Source organism: Nicotiana tabacum, chromosome 1, assembly GCF_000715075.1.
Source record: "Nicotiana tabacum cultivar K326 chromosome 1, ASM71507v2, whole genome shotgun sequence".
NCBI lineage: Eukaryota > Viridiplantae > Streptophyta > Magnoliopsida > Solanales > Solanaceae > Nicotiana > Nicotiana tabacum.
This window is the reverse complement of record NC_134080.1, coordinates 76,775,053-76,783,491: the sequence shown is the minus strand read 5'-3', so window position 1 is coordinate 76,783,491 and position 8,439 is coordinate 76,775,053.

Below are 8,439 nucleotides of genomic sequence, written 5' to 3'. Positions count from 1 at the left end.
TTGTAAAAATGCATTTCGAACCATGTCACAATCAATGCGCCCATGGTTGTTAATACATTCCGACTCCGTTGAGATTTGGATTTGGGTCACATAAATGCGCACCCGAATTTAAGAAGGTAAGATTATTAAAATGCACGCCTGAAGCAATTATCGTATTATTATTTCTGGGTAAGGCCGTGGAATTTTGCTAAACGGCTCATCCCGAAGTCTAAGTAATTTTAATTAAACATTTATCGAGGGCCCCGCAATTTGTGCGTTTTATTTGGCGAGGCTCATCTCATTTATTTTTATCAGGATAATCCTAAAGTGCCTACATTTTCTATTAAAATTGTCTCTACAAAAATGAAAGAGAAAAGGTCTTAATTTATTTACATGCTTGAGTTGTTATAGTTGAGTTTCGAATATGATTCGTAAATTCTGTAAAATGATACAAGCAAGGCAGTCCGTTGCCAATACGGGCACAGGCTCACGTATTACTACCTAATTATATTATACTAGGCATGTTCTTAGTTTGTCAAATTAAAAAAAAACTTGGCAATCTAATTTTAATCCTAAAATAATTACATGCTGGAATTAACCAATATTATTTAACTAAACAATTTCCTTACAAGTTCCGAAATGGTCTATTCGTTTGATTTTTAACTTAGACGGAGTTACTACACCATTTATTTATTTTTAAGCAATATATAGATAGTTCATCCGTTAAGCTATCGTTGGATGTTCCACTATATATACATTAAATAGCTACATGATTCCGATTTTTGTAAGCTAAATAATTTATATATACAAATAAAATTAAGAATATAATTCAAAATAAATTTAGAACTTCAATTCTTCATTTTTCGTATTCATGCTTCCTGTTTCAGTTTACAATAATCAGCGTGTCAGTTGTGTACCTGATATTGGAAGCAAAAGAAAAGTGAGAGATCAGCAGAAATTCAGTAGCATACAACAACAGCAATCCCAGCAACTAGTAACAACCAGCGACGAGAAATTTAGTGACAGATTTTAAAATCAAGACAAAACCCGGAAACAACAAAAACCAACGGACAGAAGCAAAGGGAAACCTTTTCAGATTTTTGAAAGACTAGTTAGTGTTTAACCCTTAATTTCTCAATCCGTATCTCAGAATATTTGGACTATATATCAGGTGTATATTCTTCTTCTTTTGAATTTCCAGAATGTTTTTCTTTTTGTTTTTCTAAAGTCTTAGTATTTTTTTTCCGGAATTTTCTCTCTTAAATTTTTTCTCCCTCTATTCTTTTTTTTTCTCTCTATCTCTGTCTGTCTCTCCTAAAATCTGATTTCAAGACTTCTACTTATATCCCATAACCCATAAATCTTTTAATCAATTAAAATCAACCCATTTTCTCTACCAAACACATTATCTTCCCACCCATCCCCATTACATTAAATAAACATATTACACCACCCCATTATATTTTGTCCCCATGCCTAACATAAATAAATACAAGATTCCCCCCACTAAATTTTGTCTTGTCCCCCCTTTATATTAAACAACTATATCACAACCCACCCCATTTCATTTTGTCCCCCATGCTTCACATAAAAAATTACAAAATGTACAATTCCTAAACTACCCCTCCGACCCTATTACAAATTACTATTTTACCCCCGAAAGTACTATACATTACCAAACTACCCATCAGCTATAACACATCAATTAATCAAACTTAACCAAAATATAGACAATATGATTAATTTCTAACAATGTTCAAACAACAAATTTCATGAACATGGTTTCTTCAACATTTTAACAACAAATCAACATGAACATGATTTCAACAACATTTCAACAACAAATCACATGAACACAAATTGAACAACAAAGAACAACTAAAATTTGATTGAACAATATTTTAGCAACAAACAATCCTATTTTCGGATTCAACAACAACAACAAACAAGTATATTTAGATTTCTAAATTCAATAATATTGAACTTAAAATCAACTACTCTAACAACATTACAACAAACAATTCCTATCTTAAACTTAAACAAGATTATGAGACCAATTCAAGAAATAATCATAAATGATAAACAAGAAATCAAACTATATAAAATTCGGATTCAAAATCATCCAAACAAAGTATGAACATGAATGAATCTATTTTTTTTAAACAACAAAACATGACGGATTCATATGACTCAAACAACATTAATGATTTCCGGAAAATACATAACAACATGAAACAAATTGAAGAAATAACCAATTAAATTTCAATTTGAATCTAACAAACATTAAACTAACAAATATTCACTTCAACAATAATACGAACATGAAATAAACATGAAAAACAAGTACTTAATCTTTCATTTGGAATCTGAAAAATTAATTTAACAAACAACACATGAACATGAACTAAAAATTAATTCAAACGATAAACAAAACAAACATTTGCCGATTTTAGATTCGAAAAATATCAAAACAAAATACGGACAAAATAGAACTCAAAAATCACTAACCGGATTGAAATGAAATATGTACGGACTGTTTCGACAAACCTGGACCAAAGCTCGACCAAACGACGATGAATACGAACCTAAGAAACAAATGAAGCCACGCCGAAGCAGCGGCAACAATTGACGTGGCAGAATCGCTGGGGGCGCGTTTGGATGAACCCACGCGGAAAAGCTGAAAGCAAAACTGAAGCCGGAGAACAGTCGACGTTCATGGCTGCCCTCGAGCTGGACGGGGCAGTAGAAAAAGGTTGAAGCAGTAGCAATAAAATCCATGGACGAGGGAGCAAATACACGACAGCAGCGTCGAAGAAAGTTGGAAGAAGGTCGACGGACTGGACACGGTTGGACGCGACATCAACATCGATGAGAGCTGGACACTGGCGTGAAGCAGCAACAACTGGAGCGGCAACAGCAGCGGCGACGCGGGCAAGTTTGGTCGTCGCTGGTTCGGTTTTGACGACGACGATGATGAAGGCTGGGAGCTGCTGGGTGCGTCGCAAAGAACATAAAGCTGGAAGGGGTCGTTCATCGCTGCCTAGATGGGGACGATGACGAGATGAAGTAGAAACAAAGGGAGCGTTCATGGTGGTCGACAAACATGGATGGTGACGACGAAGAAGAAGGCAGCTTGCTCGGCGTTTTGTTTGGAGAAGATGGAGTTTGTTGGAGCTGCTGATTTTGTCGACGTTGGGCAGCCATGGTTGGAAGGTTTGGAGCTTTGGGAAGATGAAGAAAAGAGAGGAGGGGGCGGATGGGTATTTTGTGTTTTTAGGGTTTTCTCTTTTTTTTTTGTACAATAATAGGGGTATTGGGTTATGGACTGGGTCGACCCAGTTCGAAATGGACTGGGTCGTAGGGAAGATTGGGCCATTTTTTGGGCCTGTGGCTTGAAATCGAAGAAGAGGCCCAATTCCGACTTTTCTTTATATTTTCGCTCTCTTTTCTTCTTTTATTTTTCTAAAAACTAAATTATAAAAATACTTAACTTATTATTAAGAATTAAATTAAGTTATAAAAGCGCAAATTAACTCCCAATAACAATTAACGCGCAATTACGTAATAATTAAGCGTAAAATTGTATATTTGGACATTAAATGCTAAAAATGCAAAAGATGCCTATTTTTGTAATTTTTAATTTTTGTAAAACAAATTTAATTACTAACAATTGTAGAATTAAATCCTACACACAAAATGCGACATATTTTTGTATTTTTTTTATTAATTTAGCAAATAAACACGCACTGGCAAATACAAATAATTATTCAAAATATCACAAAATATCACAAAATTGCACACCAAAGAAAAATCATTTTATTTTTGAATTTTTTGGGAGTAATTCTCATATAGGGCAAAAATCACGTGCTTACAGCTGCCCCTCTTTGCCCGGAGACACGAAGGGTTTTCGTGCAAAGATAAAGCGAGCGATTTTTGCTCATCCGAGTACTCCGTTGAAGCATTTTTTTGAAAAAGATTTGACCGAACCTTTGCTTCAAAGGTTTCCTACATATCCTGGGCTAAACAGGAATCAGGTCAATGTAGTTCGGGAAATTTTGGTAGCTGGGACTAACATGTGATTGCAATGCTTGCTGTTACTGCTGTTGCTGTTGCCACTATTGCTTTACTGACCTCCTTATTACAACCAAAGGAAATTGAAACTGAACTAACTACTTATGCCTGTCAACCGCTAGTTACAAGATTCCTATCTATAATTCTTTTGCAACTTGATCTTGGGTCTCAGCTAATTCTGCTTGTAGACTTCGATCCGAATCTTGATGCTCGCAAGTTGTAGGCGTTTGTTTATTTCTGCAGTATTGAATGAAACGGGATTGGCGGAGCTCGGGAATTTGATCCAATTTTTGAGCGACCTGCCCTTTGTTTGTTCCAATATGTGGGAACATCTTCTTCTTTTTTTCTTTTGTTCTTTTGTTCTTTTCTTTATTCTGGATTGAGACTCACCCCGTAGGTCGTCTCGATCCATGCACCTCAGGGTCAGACCTGTTGAGACAACAAAACAAACGAACGAAATTTCTGCCCTAGTTTCACTAGAAAAATTTCGTGAGTTAATTGTCATGAAAATTTACAGCATTGATGAGGGGATTGGAAAAAACCCTAATCTACAAAGCACAACTCAGGGATTGGAGCCCTAATGTCGGCTAACAGAAAAAATGCTTAGTTCAGGGTTGGAGCCCTAATGCTGGCTAAATAAAAAATGCTCAGTTCAGGGATTTGAGCCCTAATGCTGGCTAAATAGAAACTTGATCAACTTAGGGATCGGAGCCCTAAATTGGGAGGATTGCCAGGTTATGCTGGAAAGGGTCCACAGGTTATGCCGGGAAGATTCATCGGATTATGCCGGGAAGATTCATCGGGTTATGCCTGAAGATTCGTCGGGTTATGCCGGGGAAGTTATCGGGTTATGCCGGAAAGATTCATCGGGTTATACCGGAAAGATTCATCGGGTTATGCCGGAAAAGGTCCACGGGTTATGCCGGGAAGAGTCATCGGGTCATGCCGGGAAGATTCATTGGGTTATGCCGGGGATTTATCGGGTTATGCCGGAAAAATTCATCGGGTTATGCCGAAAAGATTCATCGGATTATGTCGGAAAAGGTCCACGGGTTATGCCGGTAAGATTCATCGGGTTATGCTGGGAAAAGGTAAGAGTCCTTGGGTTATGCCGGGGAAGTCATCGGATCATGCCGGGAAGATTCATCGGGTCATGCCGGGAAGATTCATCGGGTCATGCCGGAAAGATTAATCGGATCATGCCGGGAAGATTCATCGGGTTATGCCGGGAAGATTTATCGGGTTATGCCGGGAAGATTCATCGGGTTATGCCGGAAAAATTCATCGGGTTATGCCGAAAAGATTCATCGGATTATGTCGGAAAAGGTCCACGGGTTATGCCGGTAAGATTCATCGGGTTATGCTGGGAAAAGGTAAGAGTCCTTGGGTTATGCCGGGGAAGTCATCGGATCATGCCGGGAAGATTCATCGGGTCATGCCGGGAAGATTCATCGGGTCATGCCGGAAAGATTCATCGGATCATGCCGGGAAGATTCATCGGGTTATGCCGGGAAGATTTATCGGGTTATGCCGGGAAGATTCATCGGGTTATGCTGGGAAAGGTCCACGGGTTATGCCGGGAAGATTCATCGGGTTATGCCGGGAAAAGGTAAGAGTCCTTGGGTTATGCCGGGAATTTGGATAGAAAAAGCTCCTTGGGTGATGCCAGGGAGATCCGTGGTTTATACCGGGATAGTTGAGGAATGAGGTTCTATATTACCATGATTTGTTTTTTCTTCTGGGGATTTTCATTTTTCTTTCTTGTCTTCTTTCTTTTCTTTGGTTTTCCTTTATATATATATATATATATATATATTTATTTATTTTTTTATTTTTATTTTTATTATTTTATTTTATTTTTTTATTTTTTTTTAAAAAAAATGCATGAAAGAATTCCGGGGAAACTTACTTTTGGTCGTTTTCCTGCTGCAAAGCTGTTTCGATGCTCGCGCGCTTCATTTCTTTTGGGCTAACCTGCTTCTTGCATGGTTGCTTTGGATTGCACCTGTCTCAATTTTCCTAAGCAAAGAAAAATTGTCAGTTTGAAAACGGTGGTTGATTCGGTGGCCTTGATCATTCCAATTGCTTGGTCTTGGACTAATTCCTATTGAGAAACTTTGTCATTGATTGGATTCATAGGCGACCCGTTTTAAACTGATCCGACTCGCATTTCCGGATTTGTGATGATTTGTTCGTGTAAGGCTTTGGTTCATTCATCCCATTCTGCTTGGGGATTCTTTACGAGGTCAACTCAGTGGGGATTTTTTATTGGGGAGACTCTGTGAGGATTTGTACAAGGCAGACTTGTCAGGGATTTGCTGGGCAGACTCTTTGGGGGATTTTTACAAGGTAGACTGGGATTTTTACAAAGGGAGACCCTATGGGGATTTGTCGGTTTTGTGTCAGGGATTTTGATCCTGAAACCTAAACTGCAGTGGCTAACCGCATGGTACATAACTCCAACTTTATTTTGCCTTTGTAGGCTTTTCTTTTCTTTCGAAGTCTTTTGGAAGCAAATCAACTACCATGGTCAGTCGGGATGGGACTGACGCACCACTGAGGCCGCGTATTTTCTTTGACTCTTGCCAGGCGGGGGACTGTGAAACCGATCCTGCCACCTTTTCTTTGTAATTGTTACGGAATCAGAGTTAGATCGAAAGGGATTCAAAGAAAACTATGCAAAAGGAAAGCATATGAGTTTAAAGAGAATCGTCCCTTTCGGGGGAAAAAGGACTTATCTGGAGTGCATGCTGGCTTCAACCTGACATGACATGCCTTTTGGACTGGATGTCCGATCCGTATCAAACTCCAGCTTCTCATGAACCTATTGATCTGGGTTTCTAAACCGGAGAACCTTTCCAGGACTTTCAGTGATGAAGTATCCTTTTTCCGGTCGACCACGCCCTTTGCGGGTTTTCGCTAATCGACCTCTCTCATTTTTGATTTCTCTACTCTCATCGCCTCATGGTGCCCGAAGGTTTTCACCAATAAGACTTTCTCACTTTATTCTTCTCGATTTGATTTCTATCAGATTCCAACAATGATGTTTTCCACTTTCCTGTCTTTGGGGTGAAAAGAATCAGGATTGAACTACAACTTTGGAACCTTTTGGGCGGGATTATTGCCGAACCATTATAACTTCTGCCCCAATTTCACTTTTGGGGGACTTCTTGGATTTTTATTTTGGTGTGACTGAACCCCAGGGAGAGGTTGCCTACGTATCCTTTCGGAATCAAGTCAGACGTAGTTCAGGCAACTTTTTTTTTTTCTGATTTGCTTTGTTTTTCACTTCCTTTTCATTTTCTCATTTTCATTGTATCTTTCTTCTTCTTTTTTTTCTTTTTTTATATGTATATATATATATATATATATATATATATATATATATATATATATATTTTCTAATTCTTTCTTCTTCCCTTTTTTTCTTTATTTGTCTTTTTCATTTCAATTTCTCTTTTTCTTTCATTTTATTTTTAATAATACTTTCAGGTTCCAAAGAGGGTAATCAAAGAAGAGTAACCGAATCAAATGGGTTTGCAAAGGGTTGATAGTATTTGGGTAGCGAGAATGAAAGCCTTCGTCATCTCAAACTGTGCGAAGACATCGCCGGAGCGATTTAGGCATAGTACTGCATCTGCTTTCAAAGCGGGGTCAGCGTCGTAGCCTAGATACAAATGCTCTTCTTGGCAATATTTTCCAATGACGTATGGACCCTTCTTCGTCGGTACAATTACTCGTGACAAACCGCAGTCATTAAGGTTAACATTCCGTACGGGTCTAAACCCATTTACTGTCTTCAAACTCTGCTTTAGTGACAAACATTTTCCAAACCATGAACCAATTCTCTTTAGTTGTCCCTATTTTCTCAAATTCTTTATATTTCAAATTTTGACTCATTATTTGAAGTCTGACGGAGTTCTCGGGATCTGGGCATGAAGTCCGCAAGCATGTCATGTTTATTTAAAGCTGCATCATCAGAATTGAAGAGAACAAAAAAAAAGAAAATATAGCAGATCTCTTGAAAAAGAAAGTGAGCGATGAAACATGATTTCATTTCTTGGAATTTTGGGGAGATAAAAAAAAAGTTGACATTCAGGAAATTAAAAAACAGGAATCTAAAGAAAACATCTGAGTCACACCCTGGGGTAGCTCGTGATGCAGAGAAAGTGGCAGGACAGGTCCATTAGGACTTCCGTTTGATCAGGAATGGCGTAGCCTTCCAGTTTTGATGCTTGGCGCTTGGTCCCATGTACGATACCTCAGCGGTGCTAGTGCCCTCTCCTGGCCGGACCATGTGTGTTTCGCATAACTTATTCCTCATCGCCTTACATGTTCCCTCACTCTCTTCGAGCGTGAACCCCTTATCATCTTCCTCTTTACTGTACT